The sequence below is a fragment of the Haliotis rubra genome, unplaced genomic scaffold (assembly GCF_003918875.1).
Source record: "Haliotis rubra isolate DU_JTF1 unplaced genomic scaffold, ASM391887v1 Scf474, whole genome shotgun sequence".
In the NCBI taxonomy this organism is placed as follows: domain Eukaryota; kingdom Metazoa; phylum Mollusca; class Gastropoda; order Lepetellida; family Haliotidae; genus Haliotis; species Haliotis rubra.
In genome coordinates, this window is record NW_025767162.1 from 785656 (window position 1) to 799788 (window position 14133).

At 40.5% G+C, this 14133-nt stretch overlaps 1 long non-coding RNA gene across 1 annotated transcript; it reads right to left on the reverse strand.

Annotated features, from left to right (window-relative positions):
* Positions 1–674: 674 nt before the first annotated feature.
* On the reverse strand, positions 675–12436 carry LOC124290786. Its single transcript, XR_006902038.1, has 3 exons — positions 12426–12436; positions 824–910; positions 675–707 (listed from the first exon to the last, which is right to left on the reverse strand). It is a non-coding gene; the product is annotated as an uncharacterized LOC124290786 (long non-coding RNA).
* Between the last annotated feature and the right edge of the window lie 1697 nt (positions 12437–14133).

Below are 14133 nucleotides of genomic sequence, written 5' to 3' on the forward strand. Positions count from 1 at the left end.
TAGTACAATAACCAGTCCAGAATTTTGAGACCAACTCATTCAACTGGATATGTAGATATTAATGAGTTATTTTTGATACATCTATATGTAACCACTTGCATATTGCAACACTACGCTCCTTAATAATCCTTTCAAACAAGTCGTTCAGCGTGCCCTGTCGAACAGTGTGCTCTGACAAACGGAGATCTGGAAATCGTGGAAATCTCAAAACGAGGCTCGGCCGCTAGAAACGTTTGGCGGTCTTGTACGGCATTCATATTATATCAATCACATTGTACGTTACAAAAATACACTTAACAAGCGCAAAGAACACATAACAGGTATAATCAGTCAGACAGATGAATTGTGAATCATTGTACGACCACTTCAAACAGGGGCTGTCTGTGACGTCTTCGTTAACGACTTGCTTCCTAAACCTCGTCATAAAATAGAGAAATACGATTTTTTAAAAGCTTAAAATTAAAACTTCATTTGTAAATACCATTTTATGAAACAAGGAAACGGAACGTTGTGTAACCATAGTTGTTTGAAGTGTCTGTTTTCACTTTCATACGAAAAATTTCGGATCGGCTGAAATGTAGGTCAATGTCTGAATTGGTTACTCTTGTTTCGGTTTGATTTGTGGCGTTTTCTTTAATCACTGTTTGACGGTTGACAGGATAATTAGGAGATAAACATACTGTGTTGGAAAATCAGAGGTATAATAGCTCTAAATTTGATTTACAACCGAATCAAACGAAAACATTTTATCCAATGATATCATTGTGCTTAATCTCTTCCCATTTCGTCGTTAAGGATAAGATATGTTTGAAGCTTCTCTTACGTGGTTATATACCTCTTAATGACTTGAACTAACCAATCACAATCCAGTATTTACTTAAGTCATGGTAGAATATTGAAATCTGTATGACTCGACACTAGGCATCGTGATAAAAGTCAGTTCACAAATTCAGTCTCGTGTGTGTCCATCATTGGCGTTGACGACGACGACAAATAGACGACACTAGGCGATTGAAGAACGCTTGGGAAACGTCTGAATACAACGCTAGTCCCAATTCAGAAAACGTCAATGGCTGATTCTAGGCCTGAGGCATGTTATTAAACCATCAGCGAAATTTTTATATATTTCTTAAGATAAAGTAAACGACTTGCTGTCCACGTAGCTGACCGTCACAAAACAGTGACTCTGAATTATGCAACTCAGTCAAGCTGCCTCTGCTAGGGCTGTGTCCCAGGCCGTAACAGGCTGCACATGGTCGGGCGCTTCGTCATTGCAAGTAGATAAGGCCAGATACGTAGTGATGTATATGATTTTTAGTGGTCACAGGACACAGGAATCATGGACACGTTTCGATTACAGCTACAATATTAGGTAACTTTAATATTCCACAGAAGGCCTGAGTCCCTCTATATACCGAGACCAGTAGCAGATACTTCACTCTGCTACGAATAAATATAGTTAAAATGTTTTAAGTTTACTTACTGATTTTATGTTTCTATCTGTGGTAACTGTTTTACTGTTCTTCGTCGACAGGTTGTTGCAATTTATTTGTAACTTTTTAAGTCACGATATGGCTGAAATATTGCCGATGTGACTATAAATCTTAACTCACTCACTCACTTAAAGTCTTGAAGTGCATCGTGTCATGTGCTCCACTTATGTGTACTTTTTCATAGCCTTAACCATATGGTGTAACATCCAGCTAGGGTCCATGCAGCAAGCACATTTACTGTAAGTCCCCGTCATCACTAATATGAGGATCTACCATCAGTTGTTGGCAAAATATAGCCTGTTTTTATATTGTACTGTCTTCTGTAATTAAGCTGTTTTAGAGTTACATGCTAGTTTATTTTCATATCTGTAATATTCTAGTTGGCTTTACTGTACTTCGGTGAAATTTCTTTTTACTTTATTTCTATTCTTGCAAAAATTATTATTTGTTTATAGTCACGATATGGCCGAAACATTGCCGATGTGATCTTAACTCACTCCTCTGTTTTTAAAGTGATAGTCGAGTAGTCAGCTCTACTAAGTTAATCTCACCCACCCACCCCACCCAGCCCATACACACACGCACATACAAAACAAATAATAAAACCAACAAACACACACATACATACACACGCACACACGCACGCACGCACGCACGCACGCACACACAATATTGTGTCCTCCTTGTGACGAAGTTCAGGTCAACCTACATCAGAGCAGGCAAGCTTAGTCACTTTGTTGTTTAACGTCTCACTGAGCAGTATTCCAGCTACATGGCAGCGGTTTGTAACGTAACGAGTTTGAACCAGACAATCCAGTGATCGTTAGTCGCCTCTAAGAACAAGTATGGGCTGCTGAAGACACGTGTATCCCGGATCTCCACGGGTGCTTATCGTAATAAAGGAGTTGTCCATCAATATATTGTTATCCTTCTTTTCAATTCCAATTTGATAGTTTTCTTGTTTGTTTATTTGCGTTTAACGCAGCACTCAGCAATATTCCAGCTATTTGATGGCGGTCTGGATATGATCGAAATTGGTCTTGACGTGGGAAAATATGGCACAGCTTCATGGTTTGACAGAAAATGAATGTTATCCTTCTACACTCTGCGACATGACTCGAAATGTCCTTGTTTTTTATAATTAATTAAGGACTGACATAGGAAATCTAAAGATGAAATGGGGTGTTATAAAATGTCTGTTAGTTTATGATAATGCAAAATGATTGCTAAAATAGACTATCAGAGGAGGGTTCAAATGGGCGTACTGGGTGAGTGAGTATGATTTTACGCCGCTTTTGGCAATATTCCAGCAATATAACGACACTGTCAACACTGTAGCAGGATTCGTCACATTTTCAGGAACACCTGGTATCATACTATTTGGTAGTGATTCATGCTGCAATCGGATTGGTTCTACAGCTGTGACTTCTGTGACTCTTGTCAACACTGTAGCAGGATTCGTCACATTTTCAGGAACACCTGGTATCATACTATTTGGTAGTGATTCATGCTGCAATCGGATTGGTTCTACAGCTGTGACTTCTATGATTCCTGTTAACACTGCTGCAGGGTGCGTCACATTTGTAGGAGCACCTGGTATCATACTATTTGATAGTGATTCATAAATATATGCTTATAGTCGGATCGTACAGCATACCCTGCGTTAAGTATTACCAAGCTGCAGTGAGCTAACAAACTACCAAACTAACTGTCAGTTATCACTTCTGTCTTCACTTCTGTGGGCTACATCCAGAATGACAAGAGTCTCTTACCATCAGTGCTGTTCTACTGGATGATTCCCATGTTTACGTGTGGCGGTGCAAACAGGATCGTGGGATGTTTGTGAACGGCTTTGTTGTGAAAATCGGTGACATTATATCTAGTTATATATATAACTCTGACCACTTGGCTGTAGTCACTTTTAGCTTGATAACCATGTAAAAATCTACATCCTATGCTTGCTCTAGACAAGATTGACTGAGTATGGGTTTACGTCGCTTTTAGCAATATTCCAGCAATATCACGGCGAGGGACACCAGAAATGGGTTTTACACATTGTACATTGACAAGCGAACCACTGGACTTCCCCGCCGCCCACTGCCAAAAATACTCATAATCTTTATTAATTTTGTGCTGATTCTTCTGTTGCAACTGAGACGGGAAGGTCACCCATACAGCCGTTTCTAACCATAGATCTTTCATTTGCAGAAAACAGCATGATCGCTGACGTCGCGAAACACTTGGGGTTTTATCAACCAGGGCAAAGGGTGGAAGGGTCAGCTCTAAGTTATCACGTTCCTATCTAGTCAAACGTGATTCTATTATAAATACCGATATAGCAGCGAACTGATAAATAAACATGTTACATTCAAGTGACAAACTGAGCTAACATATACCCAGTTCACAACTAAATCATAGTCCCATTTGTTTGAAAATGTGTTGTTAGATAACCAGCTGTTTGATTAAAGACGTTACAAATTTGGGATTATGTTCATAGGTGCACGTGTCATCTCCGCATAATACAAACATATTAAACGTGCAAATTATGCGCAAATCCTTATAATTACAATAACTGTATAAAATATTCACCAGGCTCCAGCATGTGTTTTAACAGTCTGCTTAGATTAGTGGATAACTGTCAACGAAATTAAGCTGGGTTAGAGCAAATCTTCAGCAACTCATGCTTGTTGTAAGAGACGATTAACGGGATCGGTTGACACATGTCATCATATCCCAATTGCGTAGATCGATGCTCGTTGATCACTTGATTGCCCTTGCCGGATGTCCTTGGTAAATAGAGAATCAGATAAAGTAAACCTAAGATGTTGCCAATTGCCACTGATAACGAAATCATAGTATGAGTTGAGGAATATAAGTATATTGGTACAGTGATGGATTCTAAGCTCACCTGGATTGTCTGGTTCAGACTCGAACAGACAGCAGTAATAATGCTGAGTGCGGCGTTAAACAACAATCAAACAATGAATCATATCCATGATGTAATCGTGTTATATCTATATATACCCATGCACATGCATATTTTCACCCCTAGATACACCTGCCTTGGTATTGACGTACAGATAACGTAGTTGTGTTGTTTGCCTACCTTGGCTATATTCAAACCTTACATGACTGCGATAGGCCTTGGTGCAATTCCTTTCTTTTGCGCAGTTGTCCCTGACAGATTGGACTTGGTTATATGCTGTGGTCCGTTCAGAACACCATGAAAAGCATGTCTTTGGAAGAACATTTTCTCGCCATGTACATAGTGATGGCAAATCAAACATTTACTGGAGTGTACAAGGGCGTATTGAAAACGTTTGAACAGGATTAAATCGACGTGTTGTTGAGGTGGATCAATGTAATATAACGGAATGCTTGAAACAGATTAAGCGGGAAGCCATCTGGCGGAAGGTGTGGAGCGGGGTAACAGATCCAGACATTGATGACACTAGGGATTTGTATACTGACCCATGGGAAACATGCATCTGGTGTCTTGTCGAAGATGAACACCTCATCCCCTCATAGTGGACAGCGCTTGTTTCATGTCAATTCTTAGGGTGAGTGAGTGAGTGAGTTAAGATTTATGGCCACATTGGCAATATTTCAGCCACATCGTGACTTTAACAAATTACAAATTCATAATATATGCAGTTAAATGTTTTTTAAAAGGACAGTACAATAACTAGATAAATTCTTATAACAGATCCGGATATTGACGACCCATGGGTTCAGTATTATGATACATGGAAAACATGCATCTGGTGTCTTGTGGAAGATGAATACCTGATGCCCTCCCCACGTAAAGGATGTCAGGTAACTGTAGTTAATGTTGATGTATTCCCCTGTCCTGGATATTCCAAGTGGGAGATGGGGGTGAACATCACGGCCATAATCGAATGACGTTCACGGTAGGATTCTACACCTGGCGTATTCTGTGACTCTTGTCAACACAGCAGCAGGATGGTAGGATTCTACACCTGTGATTTCTGTGACTCTTGTCAACACAGCAGCAGGATGGTAGGATTTTACACCTGGCGTATTATGTGACTCTTGTCAACACAGCAGCAGGATGGTAGGATTCTACACCTGGCGTATTATGTGACTCTTGTCAACACAGCAGCAGGATGGTAGGATTCAACACCTGGCGTATTCTGTGACTCTTGTCAACACAGCAGCAGGATGGTAGGATTCTACACCTGTGATTTCTGTGACTCTTGTCAACACAGCAGCAGGATGGTAGGATTCTACACCTGTGATTTCTGTGACTCTCGTCAACACAGAGGCAGGATTCGTCCGATTTCCAGGACTGACTGACTGACTGAGTTTGGTTTTACGCCGCTTTTAGCAATATTCGGACACCAGAATTGGGCTTCACACATTGTACCCATGTGGGGATTCGAACCCGGGTCTTCGGCGTGACGAGCCAACGCTTTAACCATTAGGCTACCCCACCGCCCCCGATTTCCAGGAACACCTGGTACCATACTATTTTGTTCATGCTTCTGCTACAATCGGATTGGTTCAACATCCGTGACATCTGTGACTCTTGTGAACACTGCAGCAGGATGCTTCACGTTTGTAGGAATCCCAAACTGCAGTGAACTAACAATCATCTAAAGTGAGTTATCACTTCTGTCATCAGTTTTGAGGGATACAGCCATCGACCAACACATCCAGAATGACAAGAGTCCTTTACCATCAGTGCTGTTCTACTGGATGATTCCCATGTGCACATGGCAATACACAAACTATTTAGTGAATGAGTTTAACACCGCTGTACACAATATTCCAGTTAAACCACGTGTCAGCTTGACAAGTCAAGTCCAAAATCAGGAAGGTCACGGACGTTTCCCACACTGCTGAAACCCAGGAGCCATTGTCTTGGTGCTATAAACCTAATGTTCAGCGTGAAAAGCAAATGATTTAACCACTACAATACCCCCACCGCCTTCTCTAAAAAAGAAGTAGTCGTAATCTTTATTAAATTTTGTACCGAGTCTTCTGAGGTAACTCAGTCGGGAAAGTTACCCATATGCCCTTATCCATATGTATTTATCTGTACAAACTAGCACGATCGCTGATGTCACGAAGCACTTGGGGATTTATCAACCAGCGCAAAGGGTGAAAGGGTTTGCCCTAAATCACTGCGTTTCCATGGAGCGAAACGTGATTCTACTATGAATACCGATATAGCGTCGAACTGATAATCATGTTGCATTCCGAGCAAACATAGACCCCGTTCAAAATTAAATCATACTCACATTTGTTTTGAAAACCAACTGGTTGATAATAGACGTTACAAAGTTGGTATATGTTCATATGTGCATGTGTCATCTCGTCAGGGTACAGGGCGGTGGGGTAGCCTAGTGGTTAAAGCGATGGCTCGTCACGCCGAAGACCCGGGTTCGATTCCCCACATGGGCACAATGTGTTAAGCCCATTTCTGGTGTCCCCCGCCGTGATGTTGCTGGAATATTGCTAAAAGCGGCGTAAAACTAAACTCAGTCAGTCAGTCGTCAGGGTACACACATATTAAACGTGCGAGTTATGCACAAGTCCTTATAATTACAATAACCGTATAAAGTTCCAAAATGTCGGTTTGAACAGTCTGCTTAGGCTTTTCGATAACTGTCAACGAAATCAAGCCTTCAGCAACTCATGCTTGTCGTAAGAGGCGACTAACGGGATCGGGTGGTCAGGGCCGCTGACTTGGTTGACACATGTCATCGTTTCCCAATTGTGTAGATAAATGTCGATCACTGGATTGTCTGGTTCAGACTCGATTATTTACAGACCACTGCCATATATGTGGAATATTGCTGAATGCGACGTTATTCAATCAATCAATCAATCAATCATGTCCATGATGTAATTGTGTTATTTCTATATATCCCCTTGCACAGAATTCGTGTCTGTCAGATACTCGGGCTGTAATCTTTATGTATAATAGAAAAACATAATTGCCATGCGCTATATTCCACAAACTAGTACATGTTCAGAGCGCAGTGGTGAAGGACATAAATATCCTATTCCTCAAGTGGTTTCATGAGTGTTTGGACAGTCGGCTGCGTGAAATAAAAAATATCTTGGCTATAGTTAGACCTTATGTGGATACCACCAGATAAAGCGACACGACTTGTTCCAACTCTTTGCTCAGTTGTCCCTGACTATTCTAACGTGGTTGCATGTTGTGTGCCGACCAGGACACCATGACGAGCATCGCATTGGAAGATCAAATTCTCGACATATACAAAGTTTTAAAAAATCAGACATTTACTGGAAAATACAAGGGGTATATTCGAAATGCTCAAACAGGATTCAGTCGAGATGTTGTTGAGGTGGAACAGGGTAGTTCAGCTGAAAGTTTGAAAGAGATAAAGAAGAAGGTCAACTCACTCCATGTTTGGAGCGGGATAACAGATCCACAAATGGACCGTACTTCTTACCCTGAAAGATGGAACACATGTTTTTGGTTTGTACTGGGGAAAGAAACCCGTCTGATCCCTCACCGAGGTGATCGATGTCAGGTAACTGTTGTTGACGTCGGTACGTTTGAATGTTATCAGTATGCAAAGGGCGTAAACATAACTGCTATAATCAGAGAGGCACCTTTACAATGAGTTCAGGATAGAATTCCATGTCACGCAACTGTAGTTGACGTTAACTCTGTGACTAACAGTTTACGAATGTAGAATCACTGGGACACGGCACGCTTACCTTATGGCAACACCTGGTATTGGCTTCGTGGCATTTCTATTCATCGACAGCAAAATGGATAATAACCAACTACCTTGAATTTACAATCAGCTAAACAACTGTTAATTAAAGTTACGTGTCAACAGTCGTACGGAATACAATCAACACATACAACATGGAACAATTTAGGGTGACGTCAGCCACTCACTACCTCTACTGCCAACTTGAAGATATACATGCACGTGTTTGCTTAAGAAAATACAATAGTTTACTGGATTGTGTGAACATGACTTCAAGCACAATAGCATGGTGCTTTTATGAACCAGACTGATGTTTGAGGAAGAAATTAATTTTGTTGAACACCTCTAATTTTGAAAGGTATATTTTGCTGTGATTGTTTGAAATGAAATATGTTGTAAATTCTGATGTCCTATGTATAGATATAGTGTGTTGTGATCGTTATCTCATGAACATTTTCGTTGTGTCTTGGCGTCATAATCTGAGCTTTTCTTTGCACTGATCTCTCTCTCTCTCTCTCACCAAATTCACCAAATTTCATTGCATAAAACTTACAGTACACGTGTAATTGACACGTACTAATAAGGCAAACCGCGCTCACGTTACAGTACATACTGAAATAGTTCTTTGTGTCCCTTAGTCTTGAAAACGCCTGCTGTGCTTTTGTGACCAACTGTTATTTTTCTGTTATTCTGGGAAAAGCCACATAGTGATCTTGGTGACAAATAGCTTTGTTGTACTCTAAACACGCAGCCATAAGTCAAAAGACATATCATATTACAGGGTGGGCATTTATTTTTACTTGCAAGCCTGCAGATATACCGAGAACCAGTCTAGTGCAATTCCCATTTATCCTTTCAAACTTAGTACCACTTAGTACCATGTTCCTTTATAGATATACAGGCAGAAAGAGAGAAAGAAATAGTTAATTTTGGTGTCACACATCTGTAACCAACGGAATATAAAACATATTAAAATGTACATAGAAAAAAGCGCATTAAAATGCGAATAGATGTCCGGCCCAGTGGCCTATGAGGCACTTTTTACAAATAAAACAATAAATAGCGACAAAAGACATTGTCACATTAAAACAATACAAAAGATATAATAGAAGTAGGGTGGGCATATATATATGCGGCATATACATGTATTCATATGACTGCTTGACTTCTCTTGAACATTGTTGTTAGTGTAATTGCTAGATGCGGCTGTAAAAGATAACACTGCAGCATGATAACAAACTTCATTTCTTCGTTATAATCTACAAAGGATGGGTTTATTATCTCTGCTTCATTCCACGGGGTAGACTTAAGGTCTGAATAGAATTCACAATTTACTAAAAAATGTCGTTCATCTTCAATGGTATTTGTATTATTGCAATATCTACAAATTCTATTCTCCAGCGGAAAAGGAGGCCTGGAGTAACGGCCAGTCTCTATAGCTAAAGGGAGACAACCACTCCGGAACTTGGCGAGAATGCTTCTTTTCCAAACACGTTTTACCTAAGGGCAAACAACAGGATCTTATTTAAAACATCTATAGGTTCTTAGTTTACTACCATTCATTTTCCCGGTGTCATCCCACACTTTGAGACTTATTGCTTGTTTGTTTGTTGTTTAACGCCACACCCAGCAATGTTCTAGCTATATGACGAAGATCTGTAAATATATATGGACCAGACGATCCAGTGATCAACAGCATGAGCCTCGATCTACACAATTGGGATACGATGGCATGTCTCAACGAAGTCAGCGGGCCTGACCACCCGATCCCTTTAGTCGCCTCTTACGATATGTATGGGTTACTGAAAAACAATTCTAAAACGGATCTTTACGGGGGTGTTATTCAGGCACAAGCCGAATAGTGATCTTCTGTCAGGTTACGGAATGGAGCATGTAGTGACGAATGGCCTGTTGTACTCTACACACGTGACAGTAAGTCTCTTGCCTATATCATATCATAGGGCACAACCACGTGCAGGTTACAACAAAGAAGTGCTCCTGTCGACCAGGAAGTACATCAAATCACAATACTGACTCTAGCCGCACCTGTGTCAGAGGAAGGCGTATGCGTGACAAAGAGGTTTCTAACATATCTTATCGTTAATAACGAAACGGGAACAGATTCAGCACAATGGACGACTGATTTCATTGGACAAAATATTTTCGTTTGATTATTTTAATTTGAAATACCTAAATCAACATAGGATAAGATGTTTATTGGCAGCCAGACTTAATAAGGTTCCTTCTGGGTTTAATAACCGGTGCTTATTAATGATGACCTATGGCAGTAGGGGAAGTAACACGCATAAAGAGCAACCTTTGGGAAGTGGACAGGCCTCATGAGTATCGCTTTAACATACACCAGTGAGAAGTTTACAAGTGTTTCCACGCCTGACAAATACAAATGATTCAATTTTGAATAAATACAAGTGTTGCAACGTTTGACAAGACAAGTGTTTCAAACAAAACAAGTGTTTCCACGATTGGCAAATATTAATGTTTCAACGGTTAACAAAAGAAGTCTTTCAAGGCTTCACAAAACAAGTGTTTCAACGCTTCACAAAACAAATGTTTCAACGGTTAGCAAAACAAGTGTTCCAGTGCTTCACAAAACAAATGTTTCAAGGCTTCACAAAACAAGTGTTTCAACGCTTCACAAAACAAATGTTTCAACGGTTAGCAAAACAAGTGTTTCAATGCTTCACATAACAAGTGTTTCAATGCGAAACAAATATAAGTGTCTCAACGCTTCACAAAACAAATGTTTCAACGGTTAACAAAACAAGTCTTTCAAGGCTTCACAAAACAAGTGTTTCAATGCTTCACAAAACAAATGTTTCAACGGTTAGCAAAACAAGTGTTCCAGTGCTTCACAAAACAAATGTTTCAATGCTTCACAAAACAAATGTCTCAACGGTTAGCAAAACAAGTGTTTCAATGCTTCACAAAACAAGTGTTTCAATGCGAAACAAATACAAGTGTCTCAACGTTTGACAAAACAAGTGTTTCAATGCGAAACCAAAAACACTATCCAACCCTCAACAAATACAAATGTCTTAACGCTTGGCAAAACCTGTGTTTTGAACGCTTAAAAAAACAAGTGTTTCAGTGCTTGACAAAACAAGTGATTGAACGCTTAACAAATACAAGCCGTTCAACGCTTGACAAATCCAAGTGTTTCAATGCTGAGCAAAACAAATGATTCAACGCTTGGCAAAACAAGTGTTTCAACACTTGACAAATAGAAGTGTTTCAACGCTTAACAAGTGCAAGTGTTTCGGCGCTTCACAAAACAAGCGATTCAACACTTGACGAAACAAGTTTTTCTACGTTTAACAAATACAAGTGTTTCACCACTTGAGTGTTTCAATGCTTGACAAATAGAAACGTTTCAATGCTTGACAATAACAAGTGATTCAACGCTTTACAAAAACAAGTGTTTCAACACTTGACAAAACAAGTTTTTCAACACTTGACACAGAGAAGTGTTTCAACACTTGACAAAACAAGTTTTTCAACACTTGACAAATAGAAGTGTTTCAACACTTGACAAAACAAGTTTTTCAACACTTGACAAATAGAAGTGTTTCAATGCTTGACAAAAACAAGTGATTCAACGCTTAACAAATACAAGACATTTGTGCTTCAACGCTTGACAAAAACAAGCGATTCAACAATTGACAAAACAAGTGTTTCAGTGCTTGACAAAACAAGTGTTCCAACACTTTAAAAAACAAGACTGTTTCAATACTTGACAAATACAAGTGTACCAGCGCTTGACAAAAGAAGTATTTTAATGCTTGACAAAAACAACTGATTCAACATTTGCATACAAGTTCTTCAACACTTGACAAAAAGAAGTGTTCCAATAGGTGAAACGGCAACCTTGAAGAGCAACCTCCTCATGGTGGTTCCAGGAACAGCGTTCCTTTGCCCAACAACCTCTTTGACCCTAACTTCACCAATACAGGTGGTATGATTCCTGGCCAAGATTTTTGGTCATTGAAAGTGCTGATGGGAATCCTTTAAAGATCAATCCTTTTGCCGTCTCCAAGGGTATCCAAGGTATCTGCGCAGAGGTAAAAATGTCACTCGTCCGCGGAACGGTTCTCGTTGAATTGAATGCTTACGAAGGCAACAGTCTGTCAATCTGCTGGGACTATAGCAGTTTGTAAACAACCAGGATGTTGTTTCAGCTCACAAAAATCTCAACACATGTAGAGGTATCATTAGAGACATGGCCCACTGTCTCTCAGACATGACACAAGAAGAGATTGTAGCAGAGTTGAAAGACCAGGGAGTTACTTCAGTTTAACGTTTTAGCAGGAAACAAGAGTCAACCTTTATAAATACAAATACTTACCTTTTCACTTTTAGATTGACTTCTCTTCCCAAATTCATAAAACCTGGATACTGTAATATCGGAGTGGAGGTATATGTACCAAATCCACTCCAGTGTTACAAATGCCAGAAGTGGACATGGTGCGAGGTCTTGTACTGGCAAGTCAGTGTGCTCACGCTGCAGTGGAGCTCATGAAAGTACTGAATGTACTAATGACATAAAGTGTGCCAACTGCAGTGGAGGGCATCTGGCATCATAGAAAGCTTGTCCATTATTTGAGTATGTGAGCAAATTCCTGAAATTGAAATGCATAAATAATATCTCATACTTTGAAGCAAAAAAATAGGTTCCGACTCAATCAAGACCAGCTACAGGTCTTACATACGCTGCTACAGTTTCTTCTCCTGCTCTTTCTTTTGTTAAACAAAGCTTCAACTGTTTCAACTTCTTGTCAGACAGTGAAATCTTGAAGTAATGACGCCCAGCTAACCTTTGATGACACGACTCAATCATCACAAGCTTGTCAGCGCTCATCAGCCTCCCAGACTGAGGAGACCCAACCAGCACAAACTTTTGATATTGCTTCAAGTCCAGATATTCAGAGTGTTGTTCACCTCACAAGCAAAGAAAGGAAAAAGTTGAGAAGAAAGACCAGAGCTCTTCAACATTTAGACGAGCCTTCTCTTATAACACCTCCTGTGGCGGTTCAGAATCTTTTTGACCCGCTTGACATGGAGATCACTCCTTCACAAACAGGATGTAGGAGTGGCGCTGCCACGCGCACACCATCGAGAGTTGAAGCTCCTTAAACATTTGGCACCCGTGAAGAGCCACCTCCTCGTGGTGGGTGCTGGGTAACGCTAAGCGCTCTTCAAACACACACACACACCCACACACACTCCCAACCCCGTTGTGGACCTGGGGATATGTTTGGTCCACCAACCCGTTTGCCGTGGGTTGCGCCTCTATGTCGGTGGAGGACGGGAGTCTGGTGGTTGAGGGCACTGGTTCCAGGGACAGCGTTCCTTTGCCCAACACACCACTTCGCCCCTTACTTCACCTAGACAGGTGGTAGAACTGACCCGGTTCTATCAATCGGCTGGTCATGCTAAGCCCTGTACATGTAAATTGTGCTGTACAAATTTTTTAAATTATTTAGAAACATTTTGTCAGGTGTCTCGGCTTTATGATAATATATTTGTATTTTGAATGTACAACTCAAATTTAGTATTTTGCCTAGAGTCCTATGTCCAGAAAGCAGTGGCTCATGGGCCAATCTGGTGGAATAATTACTTGTTGATTATTCTGCATGAGTATATCATCCGGGTATCCTTGGTGCTGCAAGTTGGAAATCCACTTGCGATCAGCATTGTCTTTATGATACTCCGTGGTGGGTGGGGAGCTCGGATGACGAATCAAAATAAACTCAACATGGCTTACGAAACCCCAAACAAAAAAACGAAGTGTCCACTCGATACTGATGACGACGAACAGCGACCCTCAAAATCCGTTGATTACTGGCCACGTTTTCTCGTTCTTGAGACTCTTGATAAAACTCCATTGAAGCTAAATCCGTTTG